Source organism: Sinohyriopsis cumingii, chromosome 5 (assembly GCF_028554795.1).
Source record: "Sinohyriopsis cumingii isolate HCF-2022 chromosome 5, ASM2855479v2, whole genome shotgun sequence".
NCBI classification, from domain to species: domain Eukaryota; kingdom Metazoa; phylum Mollusca; class Bivalvia; order Unionida; family Unionidae; genus Sinohyriopsis; species Sinohyriopsis cumingii.
The window spans coordinates 79044655-79062871 of record NC_142965.1 but is presented as its reverse complement, the minus strand read 5'-3'; the positions used below and the strand labels follow the sequence as shown (position 1 = coordinate 79062871).

Below are 18217 nucleotides of genomic sequence, written 5' to 3'. Positions count from 1 at the left end.
TGCTGCAAGGAGAGCTCTCACATCAATTAATACAAACTAAACAACCAGTGGCGTCACTCGGGTTGGTGTCACCCAGTGCGGTAGCTCATGGTGTCACCCCCATGGTCCTCCTTCCGTAACAGACCATACAGAATCCTTAGTAATGTCATTTTGGTATCACCCCCTCTGATGGTGTCACCCGGTGCAGTCCGCACCCCCCGCATCCCCCTAGCGACGCCACTGCTGTGCCTGCTAGTCATGTATTTAACTATGATCGGTTATCCGCTTATGAAATCCGCCTAGACCGAGCAGTGTGTGCTCTGTAAAATTTGCAATTTTTCATTTTGGTGTCACCCCTCTGAGATGGTGTCACCCGGTGCGGTCCGCACCCCCCGCACCCCCCTAGCGACGCCACTGTAAACAACTATTGAACGGTAGGATTCCCAAGCTTTGATATGTGTGAAATAGAGCTATAGAGTATTTTCTTCTCGCGAGGAGCGTGATCCGAATTATGATTATTTGGCAGTATGCATGCAGCGATGGTGGATTAAAAATGGTCCGTTAGCGGAACACTGATATTCATGGACAATATGAGGCAAGGTCTCTGAATTTTATATGGGACTACTACTGCTACTGGTAACAAAGTCTTTCTTTTATGAGGCTGATGTTTACCACATGCAGCTTGGAAACAAATATCATAGAGAAAAAGTTTCATGGCTTATAGGACATAAAAGCAAACGAATATGGTAGCAACATCATTTCGTACACAGTTGTGCATGACCGAAAACATTTGTCGTTCACACACACACACACACACACACACGTGTAATTGTGCAGTTTTTCTTCAGGCCTAGAAGCTTAACATTTTTGTAACATTTCCAACCGTCTTCAAAATTAGAAGTTTGTTGTCTTGAGAGCTTATCACATCAACGAGAGTTGTATGTGTATCCCCATACACGTTAGTAAAAACTAATTTCGTAAGCATTGAATTACTTGCAGATGCAATCCTAAACCATTTCATTTAGAAATCTGTCCTTTTACATTCTTTGAAGTGGGGTGAAACGATTCTTCGATACATCGATGCATCGATACTTTTGCAGAAACGATACACTTATCGATACAGGAGACGGAGAATCGATACAAAATGATACTTACCGTATGCATGTTAGTTTAGTCTTCAGCAGTCATAACTAATTATTATTAGTTACCTTGTTATTCTGCAAAAGTATAATCCATCTTAAACAGCTTTTGCTGCCATAGGCACTCATGTTTATTAGTAACGACGAAAAAGACTATTTCACAATACCTACTCGCCGTCTAAAAGTTAACACTTTGACATGGTTCATAATCTGCCCCCCCCCCCCCCCGCTAATTATTTTAACCTAGAAGTATATTGAGCATATACCGTACATTCCAAATGTGTTCCACATGTATAATGAAGTACTCGACTCGTCATTTAATAACAACTTTCACGCGAAGTTTCTACTTTGAATTGTATCTTGACTCCTTTGGTCGATTTGAAAGGTACGCTACCGGTTTGCAGCACGGCGAAATATGTTACAATGAATTCTCATTTGTGACTATTGCTTTTCCGGTCCAGGTTAAATAGTAACCACCAATCAGAAACCAATGTAGCTTATTATCTGCGTGACAAACAGGCAGTATTGGCAGAGCAAGAGAGAGACTTCGCGGGAAAGTCATTAGATATGTCAAGTACTTAAGTGGAGATGCTGTCAGGGTGTGCCATTACGAGAATCGTGCAAAATTTGTACGAATTCGCTCGCTTGGAGAACAGATCTCCCGCAAATTCGTTGAAAGTATCACATATGAAAATTTGCTCCGCGAAGTATACATTTAAATTTAACCGTTCTTGTCACGACATCTGTTTTTCGGATAGCAACTGTTTCACATTTGGGTTCTTCAATCACGACATGAATGGTTGCTAAACTAAATTTGATTAGCACAACGTGCCCAGGAATAAGCATTATGGAATAGTTTGAACCATTCATGTCGAAAGTTGTACAAATACGTTTAAAAAAAAAAATACGGGCTACCTAGAAAACCCGAAATGTCTGATTCCCAGCGTGGTTCATTACGAGTTTGTTTGGCAGATACTTGCTGATGATAGTGATGATAACAATACTTTTAAGGCGTTAAAAGAGATACCAGTGAGTGATATGGTGTTAAATACGAGTCAGATGTACATGCTGGATGGACAATATATGGACGTCATGACCCTTTTAGTGGTATTTTAAAATCAAATGTATGTAACGTGCTCTCTTAGTAAGAGGGATGGTTAATTGGATTTGGCTGCCGTTATCCTGGGAATGATCTCCCTCGATTTTATAAGCCGGTGGGAGTGGAGAGACAGAATATCAACAGAGAACTGAGCAAGACTATCGGGAAGAAATAATGCAATACGAGCCCCCTAGAAAAACAACAAATTTAATCAAAGCAAATTAATAGCGGCAATTTCAATTCAACTTAAGTTATATCAACAGAATTTAAAATCAGCATCTAATTTGGATTTATTTCATCATAATAACAAGTGGTGAAAAGAGCGCAAAGACCACGACTGATTGTATCACCTTCCTCTCGTCCACGTGTATCACGTCTTCATATTCTCTAGTCTTCCTATTCTGAACGCTTCATCTGTTCCTGGAATTCCTAGTCTTTTATTCTGAACACGTCATCTATTTCCGGATTTCCGACTTCCGTCTTCGTACTGTTATGTCTCTCCCAGAAAGCTGTTTCTTAAAAGACAAAATTACCCCTAAATCTCTATACGTACCACTTTCTACACGTACATAAAATCCATCACTTACGTTACTCAGAAGCATAACTAACTATTCACACTGCGTAAATTCTGAGTTAATCCGATAGAACATCACCCTCGTTTGAGAGCGACCGAACATAAATTAACACGTGAGCGGTGTATCCAACATTACCGTAACTCTTTACCTACGCTACCACATTACTATTGCATAAAATTCCAAAAATTCTAGATCACAGCAGTTCCTAACTTACAAGATTATTCAAACATTACAAAATCAGATATAAATATGCGATTATCAGCATCGTCCTAGGAGACAAAGGAAATTATGTCATATAACCCTATGAAATCCTACACATATCAAAACTTATCATGCAATCGTCAATTCTATCAATGAACTAGTAACTGTAAAATTAAAGAGATAAATTGTATAACAACTCTAGCATCAACAGATTTCCATAAAATTGAATAAACGATACATAATATTTATCCTAGTCATATCAAGCACATTTGCATAAAATAAACAATCAAAAATAAAAAATTACAAGAAGAATTAAAATTGTGTTCTCTTTCAGAAATTGTGCGTCCTAGCACTAAAACCTGTCTTTTCTTACAAGACAGCCACCTGGTACCTTTTTCTTGTTTAACGAGGAAAGCACTAATCTTGTTATGCTTCCTTGGGGCCAAAATTCTCCTTTCTCAGAATTTCGGACTAAAAATTTCGACAAAGGTCGTCACTTTAAATTCACATTACTTCCAAAGTGTACACCTTAATTTATTCTGGCCAATCGTAAGCAGCGGTTTCTAAATTTTTCCCAAGATAATCATTTCAGATATTTGATAGCCTAGATTCTCTGAACTACGGTGCATACCAATTTGACATGGGTTCATTATCAAACGGTTATGGTTGGTAGCTCAAATATTTACTTTCTCAGGACAGCGTTGCAATGAGTCATAAACGCTAGCCTTTCAAGTTTATCAGTGACAAGGAGGGAGAGAAAAAAGAAAGGTCGAAGTGACGCTTCACAAAGACTTTTCTGGCTTAAATGTGATAAAATTTTAATGCTCAGTGCATTCAGCTTTAAGGTTCAATACAATTCGAAACTTGACAATACAATGTACAAAGGGCAAAATACTGAGTCAAATTAAAATACAGATAATTTAAAAGTATAATAAAATTTTCATTTTTTAATTAATCAATTTCGTCCTGCGAATCATATGCTCCAAAACCGTATGCATGTATCTATAAAAGGGTTAAGACAAATCGAATAAAATAAGGGAATAAAGTGAAATTAAAAAGTAAAGATATTTTTTTTAATACCTCTGTCTACACAAGCATTGATGGACTAAATACCCTTATACAGCATTACGGAACAGATAAGAAATTTGGCAGAGTATTCAGTACAGGCTAAAGATTTAATAAAGGAAGTTTATGTTAGGGACAAACCCTATTTTGGAACAGATGTATCCAAAAGATAATATCTCTGAGCTCTGGAAAATTGTACATAACAGTCACAAAGATCAGTTTCCCAACATATTCAAGCTGACAAAGCTAGCAATGTATTTGCCCCTTCAGAAAGAAGCAAAGATAATATTGATATAAAGAAAAGGAGCAGTGTAAGCTCAGAAATAATTAACAGATTAATGCTTATATAACTTGATGTGACATCTGTTAAAGATGTTAATTTTTGTTGAGCTCAAAGAAAGTGGAGCAGGAAGAAAGAGAAACAGATATTCAAGTTTAGATAAATATTGACCTATGACCGTTTCTTCCTCCCCTTCTGTGTTGTTTAATAAAAGGGGGGGGGTCTCTCTTAAGATAAAATTCTGTCATCATCTCTCCTTAAATTTGACATGGGGAACAAATTGTAATTTCTCATTTTTATGCAGAGATATTTAACCAGTGAATGAAGGCACTGATAGAATAAATGAAATTAGCATAGAATGAGCGATGGGGCAGATTTCAAACTGCTCAAGCTTATCACCTTGTGTATGTTTGGAAAAAAAATAATAGTACTGGGTGTAGTCAATAGTTTCCTTCTTCTCTAACAAATGGAGGTACCTGTGGATGCAGCAGTCTTTTGCATCTGCAGGAAGTAAAATGTGATAGATTTTGTTGGTATTCAACCTTATTCCCATGCCAGAATTTGTTCTAGACAAAATTTCTTTTGCACGAGGAAATTGCATTATTTCTTCTGTTTTGAAGATAACGTTGTAAATGTCTTCCATGTGTAAATGAGACACGGAATTGGCAATGAGATATTACCAAATCATTCGTTTTGTACAAAACAAAGGGAGTTAGATGGAACCACCATTAAATGGCCTAAAACGTTATATAGAACTCACTGCAACCGACAGATAGTCTGCTTGAAAGTAGTGTTGATATCTTCCCATCAGTGAGGATTGCATATAAATACATGATAACTATATGTCTGTCTGTAGCCTGCATATTGGAATTACAACCAATAATGTCAACATCCATGAAAAGTTCCACCTGCCTTCCAAGGATGGAAAGACCATCAAGTTCACATGTGTATCAATATTTGTCGTATCGCAGGCTACGTATCGTGAATCGTATCGATACGGGGCACAGATGAATCGTTTCACCCCCACTTTGAAGTCTTTGAAGTCAAACAAGACTCTTAACATCCGCTTTGATTGATCGTTCCTGCCTTGATGGATTAATGGAAATATAATTTTCATTGCAAGTATTTCTTCAAATTTGCAATAGGTTCGTAATTTTGGAATATATTGTATCTTCTCAAACCTAGTTTGGTCATATTCATTACAAACAGCATTTATAATACGGTGATGTCACAATTCAATCACTTCATAAATACATCAATCCTTTCGAGAATATCTTTATAGTATTCCGTTTCCCTCCTTATTGTTTCTACCCCTCTACCGATTTTAAAACGAGAGCTTTAAGAATGTAAAAAGGAAAACAAAACTTAGTCAATTTATAATTTCTGATTGCCGCCAGGTGGCCCTAACTTTGCCATCTCGTTCAATGTACGCTGTCGTAAACTACCAGACAGATTGCTCATTGTCCTTTTCTGATTTCTAGAACATTCCATTTTCAGGAAGAAATGTCGTCTGCATCAAATATTTGCAATATCTAGTTTTAAAATTTGTAAAAGAACTGCATAAAATTATTAAAATAAAAAGTATAATTCTTGCATATGTTTTCTAAAGGTTTTAACTCCAAAAGTTACCTGAATTAGAGAAATTATTTATAGTTTATCGAAGACGGCGAACTAAACACATCTGTGATCTGAAAACAAATATAGTTGCTCACATATTTTTCTCCTTAAAAATGTTTCTATCCCTAAGTGACAATTGATAAACCAGAATCCCCAAATGGTATAACATATGAGTGAAAGTGTTTATCAAAGGTACCTTTTAAATCCCACGTTACCAAAGGTACCTTATAAATCCCACGTTTCTAAGATTATCCAACTTTGATATTTGATAATAATGTTCTCTTGAAGCATTTGCCACAACTTCCGCGTTTTTCTGTAAACCAAATAATAATTTGTAAAATAGTAAATAATCAAAAATATATTTAAACGGAAGAACAGCCTTATTTCATAAAGAATATTTTTCACAGCAACGCATATGAGTAACTATTATGGAAAATCCCCAGAAAATACAGAAAATAAACACAAGTGATATATATATATATATATATATATATATATATATATATATATATATATATATATATATATATATATATATATGAGCAAATATTTTGTTTTTAATGCAGCTTTCAGACTAGTATCGCCACGACATTTCGTCTAGGGTATTGTGATAGCCTCCTCCTTCTGCCAGCCTATCCGTCCGTCCGAGTGTCTATACTTAGCTTTGAAACTGATTAGTTGAATTTGACGAAGATGCTTTTTCCTGTTTCAAAAATACCCAAACGTCTGGCAAGACACTCAAATCAATCCATTATATATGTATTAATCTAGGTTTCAGGCGAAAGCACATGAATATATACAGATGGTTATCTTCAATGCCATCACATATTACATGCACATATGCAAGTACAAACAAACGCACAGAGACACACACGAAGAAAGTGAACAATACAAACACTAATGTACATGCGTACTTACGTGGGAGCTAGGCACACTGTCATTGACATACGACCTAATCATTCAAATTGCTTGAAATTAAACAACACCCTCTTTATATTTGAAGCATACCTTTGGGATATCTGATTCGAATCTCTGATATGGCGGCATTAACAAATTCAAGGGATAATTATCAATCTACCAGAATCAGAGTTGCCAGGGCACTTTTCCCTTTCCATCTTCGATATAATAATAATAATAATAATAATAATAATAATAATTTCTTCGAATTGAATGCGAGCTGGAAAAGGCTATGATAATTAGAACATATATGGATGTGCGTCCGTGCACATGTGCGCATGTATCTCCATCTCCAGCCACGAACACAGGGAATTGAATTTCATTTATACTCTTCTCATATCTTCGTACTATCTTCTCCAACGTTTAAAAATCAGACTGCAAAGACTCAACATCATATTGCAAAGGAGGCGTATGAGAAATGATGTGGAAATAAGAGACAAGCTTGCTCAGACGATAGCTATTTTTTATCAATAGTTTTTCTTCTCCATATCTTAATTTTATAAATTAACACATTATTCACAAAAGTAAAAGATAAACACTCCCGCGAACCGGATTTGAACCGGTGACCTAAGGATGCCTTCTTTAATTCTACAGTCCTCCGCTCTACCAACTGAGCTATCACGGGAATTATTAACTTCGTTGAATTTACGCGCTATGGGTTTGTTACCTCCGGCAAACTACTACATGTATATGTTATAGTCTATTGTATATAGAGAGCTGACACAGATGACGTATCATTGAATTTCATGTACAGGTGACTTAATTAAGAGACGACACACAATGGTACATACATAAGCGAACATACGTTTGAGCAGCAGGGAGGGTGAACAGAGCACTTTTTTGAAGGGTCCAAAATGGAAATAAACCATTGTAAAAAAGACAATTAAATGGTGTAAATAACTTTAAAATCAAAATCTTCTAACCACCAGTGGAGGCTGCCCTAATTGTGTTAGAAGATTTTATTATTTTGCTTTTTTTCCCAAACTGAAAATAAAAAATACGCAAATGTATCACGAAATTGGACTAACTTGGTGGTCGCACCCTCCCTGCTGCTGTAAATGTTTGAGTAATTAAATCAATCTCTCAACCAAATATTTTATCAAGACCTATATCGTGATCGAGGATCATGTAAATGTATTGTTATACATCCGTGTGGAGTAATTTGTGTTTTTGAGAAAAAGTTTTTAAAACTAATCATGTCCATATCTCCGCTACACCAAGTTTGATGAATATTTCGCAGAGTATGTGTATCAACTTCGTTAAATATAACTAAAATATTGCAGTTATCTCTGATTACTTTAGGTATTTGTGTATATCGCTGAGTAACATAAATCACATCAGTATTTTTATGGCTGCCTCGAGAAAATATCAGAGCTGGATTTGATTGTTTGTCCAGCATCACATCATCGTATGCAATTAAATTATTAATAAATCCATCAAGGTCGTCTACAGATGGGCTTCATCAATATCAGTTATAAAATTAATAATGTCATCTTCGTCCAACAATTTTGCGTTTTGATTAAAATCTTTAAGTATATCGTAGCATCGTTGATCATCAACTGACGGAGATACTAAATACAACTTATCTCATTTGAGCCATCTCATCATCACATTAAGTTATAATTGCGTCTTACCACTTCCAGATGGACCAATTATTATCATTCTGATAGAATTTGGTATCGCTGGATGATGTTTGACTGGCTCTTGCTTTCGTGTCACTGAGAAATCAGTAACATCCATGTTGTAGAAATATAATAAATAAAATAGATCTATATTGTGTTCGATGTAAAGCATTTATATCCACGCGTGGACTAGCAAAAATAATAACAAAAAAATGAAGGGTGCACTTACACGTAAATGTGTAAAATGTGGTACAAGAAAATATAACGTTATTTCTACTAGTAATTTTACTGGTGGTGGTGATATTGGTACTTCATTAGGAAAATTACCAGGAACTCCATGGGCTAAATACCCTGGAGAAAAACATCTTCCTGGATATAATTATTGCGGTCCTGGTAACCGACTTGATATCCGACTTGATGAACAAGATCAACCAAGACCTGGTGAGTATCCAATAAACGCTATTGATAAAGCATGTCATATTCATGATGTTTCTTATAAAAGTCAAGAATTACAAGAAAAACATTGTACAGAGGTTATGTAGTTGATTTATGCATTAAATTCCATTAAAAAAATAAATCTTTAAAAGAAGCATTATCTAATTGGTTGATAAAATCTGCGATGAAAGGTAAATTATTGTTGTTGTTGTTGTAGGGTTTAACGCCATTTTTCAGCACAAGATCGGCTATACATGGCGGCCAGTATTAATGGTGAAGGAAGAAACCGGGAAAACCCCGGAAAGAACCACCAACCCACGAGAAGCTACCGACAAGCTTTCTCACATATCCACATTGGCCGAACCCGAGACTGGTAAATTATTGATCGGAACTGATAATTAATCAACCGATTATTATAATGGAATCGATTTATTATAGCCCAAGAGGATATTGGAAAGGTAGAGCAGCGATTAGTAAACTCGCTGATGCAGCAAATGTTACACGTTATGCTGCTGTGGCGTGGTTAGCAATATGGCAAATTTAACTACCACTACCGAAACGAATTCAGTACGCACATTTTGATGTCAGCACCCCCAATGAAGTTCATCAAGCAGATATTTGTTTTTTACCACACAAAACTGTCAAAATTGGTAAACGTAAATCAAAATACAAATACGCATTAAACTGTCATTGACGTTGCAAGTAGGTATAAAGAAGCCGAACCGTTATCAACTAAAACAGCAACTGAAGTTGCATCTGCGTTCGAACGAATTTATCAACGAGGATAATTTATCAACGAGGATCTTGACCACTAGGTGGTCTACGATGACTACAGTTGCTACAGGTTGATCCTGGCAAGAAATTTCATGGTGCAGTATCGTCGTTGATGACAAAACATAATGTCAAAATCAGACGAGGACATACTGAAATTCATCGTGATCAGGCAATTGTTGAACAATTTAATCGAACACTTGCTGAGCGGTTATTTGGATATCAATATGTGAAGTAAATAATTCAGAAAGATAAAAGATCTGGTGAATGGGTTGCAAGATTACCAAGTGTCATAGCGGCGTTAAATAATGAAATTACTCAAACAACTGCCATAAAACATATTAATGCAGTTACAAAAAAACACATACCAATACAACGACATGAATTTTCAAAACAACCAGTATTAGGTAATGTGACTGTAAGATATTTATATGAACCTGGTGAACTTGAATTTGGTAAAAAAAAAGAGCGACTGATCCTATTTGGAGTATTGCGGCAAATAAAATTTATAACGTGGTAAGATTCACGGGTAGACCTGCAACCTATAGACTTTCAACTGCTCCTCAACGTGGATTTGTACGTAAACAATTACAAGTAATTCCTGAAGATACACAATTACCGCCGCATTCACGTTTGTAAACTAGCACCTCGACGTCGATTATATTCAAGACAGGTCAGCATGACATTTTCGCGTGTGTGACGAAGACTACTATTAATTCTGTCTACGGTAAATTGTCTTGGATTATTAAGAATATTGTTCCACAATATTACCGTGTTACATCTGATACAATGATTATTCTGTTGTTGTTTTAACGTCATGATAAGTTTAACATCGAGATCATCAAAAAAAAATCTTATTATATCATCAACAGAAACTTTGTTGTTGTCTTCGAGATTTTCTGTAAAATTTATGATAACCCTACGTAGCTGAGATATTCTCCTAGCTCTAGAAACTGCAAGATAAACTAAATTTGACCATTCGATACGGTCATCAATAATCCAAATATTAGTATCCGCAATAGTTAATCCTTGCGATGAATGAATCATTATAGCATATCCTAGCATCCATGGAGACTTGTCCCTGACTCCTTCAGGAGTTAATGCGCTTTCAACAACACTGACAGGAACTAAAACAATATCATTTAACACAAGATTGTGTTTCCTTGATTCACCTGGAATTTCAGCTTCAATAGTTTGCCGTTGCGTATCTACGACGAAATAATTCGATCACACGTGGTGTCTTTCCTGATCCTCCTGGTCCGTTTAAGTAAACTGTTTTATGTCTAGCCACAGGATTATATACCGATGGTGCAGATGACAATTATGATATTTGATTATTTCTGTAATAAATAATTTTGATTTCAAAGTCTGCAAATTCAGAATAACTAAATATATCTTTCCTTGATTTATTCTCCATTCACCCCATGATGCATAAATCTCTTATAGGTAATTGTTCTAGCCATCATGCATGTTTTGTATTGATATAAAATGCATCTGTGTCAACTCTAATGGCAAATTCAGAAAATGTATTTATCATCGATAATAGAGTTATCGAAACATACGCAACCATTGAAGATCTTAAACGAGTAAACTGCACTGACTCACTATCAGTGTAACTCACAATTGTTCCTAATTTAGTTCCATCTGATAAATTAACATTAATTTGATTTATAAATGTGTTTCTCTCCGTTGTATCAGCAATTATAAAATCAAGTTCAGTATCAGCTATAATTAATCTTGTACAATGTCGTTTATATTCATATGATCATCCTTGCGTAAATTTACCAATTATTTTTCTGCCAAGATCTTTAGCTATTTTATTTTCAAAATCAGCAAAATCAGGATTTTCATCATCAGAATATTTCTTTTGCTGTGGTAACCAAACTTGTTTCTGTGGACTATATGATATAATTGCTTCACTTAAAACCAACGATATCAATATTTTTGCATCAAGCATATAACCTAATAAAACTACTGGTCCCCAAATTTTCTCTGAAAAGTATTTGCCAAACCAGACATAACAACTCGGATGAAGATTTTCAACAACCGTAAATGACTCGATACAAGCGAATCCAGTCAGGTCAAAATCTGGTAAGGTACCATTTATTGCAACTCACTCTCCCATTCCAAAAAAAACTTCCAGGATAGCATGCAACCATATCAACCGAGAAAACATCCTTATAATCGTATCTGGTATTCCATAATCAGCCATGCCTGTATTCCACACAACTGCGCAGAACATCTTTAAGAAATTCCAATCGTAATGGTTTCCACGAATTTTCCTCCTGAGCAAAATGAATTGCAACCGACGGAACGGAAAAAACAATTACTCAGTAATTGTTCAATATCGTCATGTGTATATTTCAGTGCAAGATTTTTCATTTCTTCGTGGAGAGATTCTGTATGATAAATATCTCCATTAGGCCGTATAAATTGATCATAATTTCCATCATCTGAACGTTAAAACAGCCACACGGATACAGGATCGCTTTTACTGATTTTTCCGATAAAATCAAACATATCACCGTCATAGAAATTAACAGTTCGATCTCGTGGAAATATTGTCACCGCAGATGCCCACGCATGCACATAATGATCAATAATATTTATCGGAGCTCCTTTCGATTTATATTTGGATTCATACATGATCTCTCCGGTTCTTATTTTTACCATTATTGGGAATTTTAGTTTCTTCACCAGTTCAGCAACGTCTTTGATATACGCTCCGGTATCTTTAACTGTTTCTGCCCATATATTTATATTGTTGCGCCTTACATCCGTTAATTTATTTCCACGTATCGCGTTTGTAAAATATTCTGAAATTCGCTCGGCTACACGATTTATTTCGAACATTTCATTGATTTAAGATCGTGAACGCTAGGTTTATCAGTTATCTGATATATTGCATAAATAACTGCAGTTACATAATACTCTCGTTCATAATACGGTTTATCAATACCAGTCAACATTTCTGGTTTAGAATTTTTTTTAACTTAACAATATTTCCAGTGTGAAGACGGACATGGTCCTGTCTGTCACGAATAATATAAGTAACATCTACATTGGCAATAAATTTTATTCTCAAAAGATATCTTTCATTGTCGAGATAATTTAATAAGTTTCGCTCCTCGTTGGTCATTTATTGTAGCATCGATAATACCTTCGGCGTCGAGTATAATTCTGAATGTTGAGCACTCATGGGATGCACCATCTCTGATAAATGTTTTCTTGGCGTCAAGAATACTTTTAATCAGAGTTTCAGTCGGATCAACCAGAGCTCGCTTCCGCAAGTCAAGGGTTCTTCTATCAAGATCGAATCTAGATTTAGAAGGTTCAGTTACATATAATCTGTCAAAGTCTTCCATATTATAATAAGTCAAAAATATTTAAATTGAAATACAGGATTAGAGGAGAAACGCAGTTGTGTATGTAATCTGGTGATAAAATATACAAACAGCAGAAACGATATTATGACCATAAAAATAACACTGACAATAATGACAAGGTCATAAAAAAATGCTGAAAAAAATCTCGTCAGATTTTCAAAACAATTATTTAGACAAATAATATTATTATATAAAATGGATCATAATGAATTTATAAAACATCCCATCATCAAGAATTACGAGGAATCTTGCGATGCGATGGTGTAATCAGGAATTGTCGACTAAAAAAAACAAGTTGGTTCTCTCACTAGTACTGGTTATCTCATGTTTAATACTAAGGGGAATAAACAGTATTACTTGCATATGAGTGTTTTCACGGGGTAATTGAAGACGGTCTTGTGATCGATCATATCAGTTCAGATCACGAAGATAATTCCTTGAATAATTTACGAGCTATCACACAGAGTCAGAATTATGCATGTGGTGGTAATGTTAAATATAAAACAGTTGCAAAAAAGGGTGGTTAAATCTTATTAATAAACAAATGACTGGCGAAGAAATAATATTTACATCGATACATGCAGCTGGCAGACATTTTGATATTCACCCGCGTTCGGTACAATATATCGTAAATACTATTACCAGATTGGCGTTTTCGAAGAAATGTAAACAAAAAGTAACATCTCGGTATCTCCCAATTGTGTTCGATATAAACAGATGAAGAAAGATAACTCTGTCAATCTATATGTAGAGTAATTAAGTACTCCGCAAGTTACTACGTGATATGATTTATTGTTGTCAACATGTATGTGTCTAATAAGCTGATAGTTGAGTAACGTAATTTTATAATAGTTAAAATTAGTAGAAGGGTATTTACACCTTTTAAATTTATCCCCAAATAACTTCGTCATCGACAAATTCAAGACAGAAAAACAGTAAATCACACAAGCTCCGTTCATATGTACAATACAGCTAATTTAATTTTAGACCTCTATATGTAAATAGCTGTATATAGACCTACATGTATCATAACCTTGACAAAGTCAAAGCAGGAATATAATGTGTGATTTTATTAATACAGTGTGTTCTGGAAAATAGAAATAAATTCACGCTGTAGTTTATTTACTCAGTATAATAATAATCATTTGCATGAATCCAGCATAGGTAATTTCATAATAATTTCTGTAACATATATCACCAAGGTTGGTACATAGCACAGACCTGTCGTGGCCGATTCTTATACTCGAGGTCTGGCGTTCCAATCCCGTTACTGACAAACTGTCGACGGTGGCGATATTTCGCGCGTTTCATTTAAAAAGTATGGGAACCAGCCCCACACAGGGATTTCATGTGCACATCCTCACCACATCGTTTTGCACTCTCCCCCGGGGTTCAATATTGGGAGGGAGCATGAAATTGAAATGCCTAGACAAACCCTCTGAATCTCTAAAATTTCGTTTCGTTTAGGATTCGTTGGGGTGGTCTATGCAAGAATTTGTGGAGCCTCCAAAAATAGCATGATGTGAGCTCTCAATCTCACTGAAGGGTACCCCACACAAAAACATTCAGAAAGAATAACAGCCAAAAAGAAAGGTCTGACGGAACCCCATGAAATGATAACCAGTCATTATACTACGGTCTATATTTTTTTTAATTACATTATATATATATATATATATATATATATATATATATATATATATATATATATATATATATATATATATATATATATATATATATATATATATAATACAGTGAACTACAAAAATATTAATGCTATTATTTATGCAATTAAAAAGTTAAAACATGACGGTATAAAAATGTGATGGATTAAATCCTGAGAAAATTATTTGTGACCTTGAATCACTACAACAACGAAAATTTGAAGATATACACTACCAGCAAAATACAGGTTCATTAAGCTAATTCAGCAGTCTATGTTTCAATCCTTGGCGATAGTGAACGATACAGTGAAAGATACAGAAGTTTAAATTTTCATATCTCTCTCACGTACTATCGAAAAAGTTAGATCAAAATTATCTCACGAATATGAAACAAAAAAGATTATTAACACACATGTGAAGCAGTTGAGAAAGATTCTGTCTGACCGTGAAAATAAAAGCAGTGTCAGTAACCGTAGTGATTGCGAAAGTGAAAGTTATGGCAACACTGTCAGGTGTAACAGATTGTGAAATGAAAACTCACTCAGATTTATTTCTGATAAAATATTTTTTTGTGATTCAGATTTATTTCTGAAAATAATACTTACTCTGATCCAGATTTATTTCTGATAATATTTATTCTCATTCAGCTCTATAATTATTACTTTTAGTATCATTTACCCAAACAAATTATGAAATCAGTCCTATAATTAGTATTTTTAGTTTTATTTACCCCAACACATTTGATAATAATAATAATAATAATAATGAGGATTTTTTATAGCGCCTAATCAATAGAAGCTCTAAGCGCTTTACAACATTAGACAAAGCCTATAACACAAAAAACATATGATATTATTACTGAAAACAAACACTATGAAATTAGAAAATATAAAAACATGCTGTAAATATTTAAGGTAAGGAACATTATTAGGTCTTCTGGTTTGTTTTTACAGTTATTCTGATAACAATTTTTATTCGGATTATAGTACTTATTCTGATAATAATATTTATTCTGATTCCGAAAATAATATTTTTTTTATTCTAATAATAATATTTATTATGTATTTTTCTGTTTTCAGTAGGATTTTAAAAATTTTTGGTATCATTTAACCCATCAAATTATAAAACCAGTCCCATAATTATTACTTTAAGTGCGATTTACACTATCCAATTATGAAACCTGACTGATGTAACAATTTCGAGTACCATATACCCCATCAAATTTAAGAGTAAGGAATAAGATTATAATATTTATTCTGATAATATTATTCTGATAATAATAATTATTCTGATAATAATATTTATTATGTAATTTTCTGTTTTTGATGAGATTTTTATTATTTTAAGTATCATTCACCCCAACAAATTAAAAAATCTTACTGATATAAACAATTTTGAATACCATCAACCCATCAAATTATAAATCTGACTGAATTTTATGATTTTAAGTACATTTACCTGAAATCTGGAAGAGAATCATTATTTTAAAAAAAAAACTTTTATAATATATTTATTTGTTCCTTTACAAATTTCAAGGATGACATTATTATCATGTTTTTTTTTTCTGTTTTCGATGTTCTGAGTATTATTTACCCCATGAATTTGATGAAATTGTTTTATAATCTTATTTAATTTGGGTAATATACCCATCAATTTGATGAAATTGTTTGATAACCTGAAATAATATTAATAACGATAAAATCAATAATAAAATAATTGACCATAAAATAGTTAATGAAATTGACTAACAATCTGAAACAATTATGGGTAATATACCATTCAGTTTGATGAAATTGACATTTTTGGGAAATATACTCATCAATTTGATGAAATTGACTAATAATTTGAAATATTATGGGTATTATACCCATCAGTTTGATGAAATTGTTTGATAATTTGAAAAATTATGGGTAATATACCCATCAAATTATAAAATCTAACTGCCTTGATTTTGTCAAGGTTGAATATCATATACCTAAAATCTGAGTCAGCAAAAAATAAATTCTCTTATACCCCTGATTATGAATCAGGATTGTAAATCAATCACTAATTTGAATGTCTATGATCTTACATACAGATTCAAATTCAAAATTTCATTTCGTAAATCAAGTAAATGTCCGGATTGGTCAGTAAATATGAAATGTATCCTTGATAATAACGAATTATAACATCGCAAATAGACCGGATTAATAGGTTCTTGTACAATCAAATATCCAGGAGGTACTTGGGGTGTAAATGTGTATAACAATATCCTGTTGCGCATTATTTGACTTTTCAAAATCTGTTTGGTAGATGCCCTCAATTGCATCAAATATAAGATTGACTGCGATCGTTGATGTTATATTAACAATTCCTGGTGAAATAGGCCTGCCGCCACCGTACGGGATCATTGTTATGTTTGAGAATAGTTGCTGGTGGGGCTATTTTTCTCCATGACTCAACAATTTTAGTAAAGTTTTCATTGATAAGATCATTGACGGGTATGTTTAGTTCGTCTGCTTTAAATACTGGTATTACAAACGTTGGTAATTCTGCCTCACTTATTTTATAATGATCAAGAAATATTTTAGACTGTATTCGATTACGACGGCTCCGATACTTTTTCTTAATATTAATTCGTCTAATAGTACTTCTTCAATTATAACCCATTGGACCAACTCAAGATCGGATGTAACCTGATTTAAATGCTGTAATGTTTCAATGATATGTTGCTTTACTATAGTAATGTGCTAATCCGGAAAATAAAGTTTGTAGTTTATCAAGTACGCGTGTGTATTCAGGTTGAATATCGTCAGAAAATGCTCAGATTTTTTTCACTGATATATGAAGTACGAGTTCTATCATCAATATTATATATTGATCATAATAATTTAGCATGTTTTGTACCATCAGACGTCATATAATACTTTATTTCTTTATCATGAACCGTAGTATAAATCAGTTTAGGAACATTAGAACGAGAATGAAGAGGATGTTCCGATACTGCTTTTCCTATAAACAAGCATTGTTCTCTTTTTCGATATTCGGGAATAATTTCAATTTTTTTCTCATCTGTTATAAAACCATCGAGTTTTGGTTCTGGCTGTCCTTGATAAACAACTGCTATCTCGTCATCCTAACACACTTCTAATTGACGATTGATAAATATCTACAGCATAATCTTGCGAGTTTATTTTTATCCCAGCTGATAATGTTGGTTCGTGAACAGTGATAGCAATTTTGGATTATCTTCCAATATTAGAGCTAATTCTGTGCTGAAATTCATCGTTGATTTGTTCAATCCGATATTACCTGTAGGTATACTCACAACTTGCCAATCGGGAAATCCATCTTGTTGATTTTTATACGAAAATACCAGTGAATTATTTGCTGGTAATCCACCAAATCATCTGGATTTGATATTTGGCCAGCTGTAATATACTCG

The 18217-nt window shown here is 34.0% G+C and overlaps 1 non-coding gene across 1 annotated transcript; it reads right to left on the bottom strand.

The window, feature by feature from the left end:
• Positions 1–7451: 7451 nt before the first annotated feature.
• Positions 7452–7537, bottom strand: Trnay-gua (transfer RNA tyrosine (anticodon GUA)). Its single transcript is given in 2 exon segments — positions 7452–7487; positions 7501–7537. It is a non-coding gene; the product is annotated as a tRNA-Tyr (tRNA).
• Positions 7538–18217: the final 10680 nt, after the last annotated feature.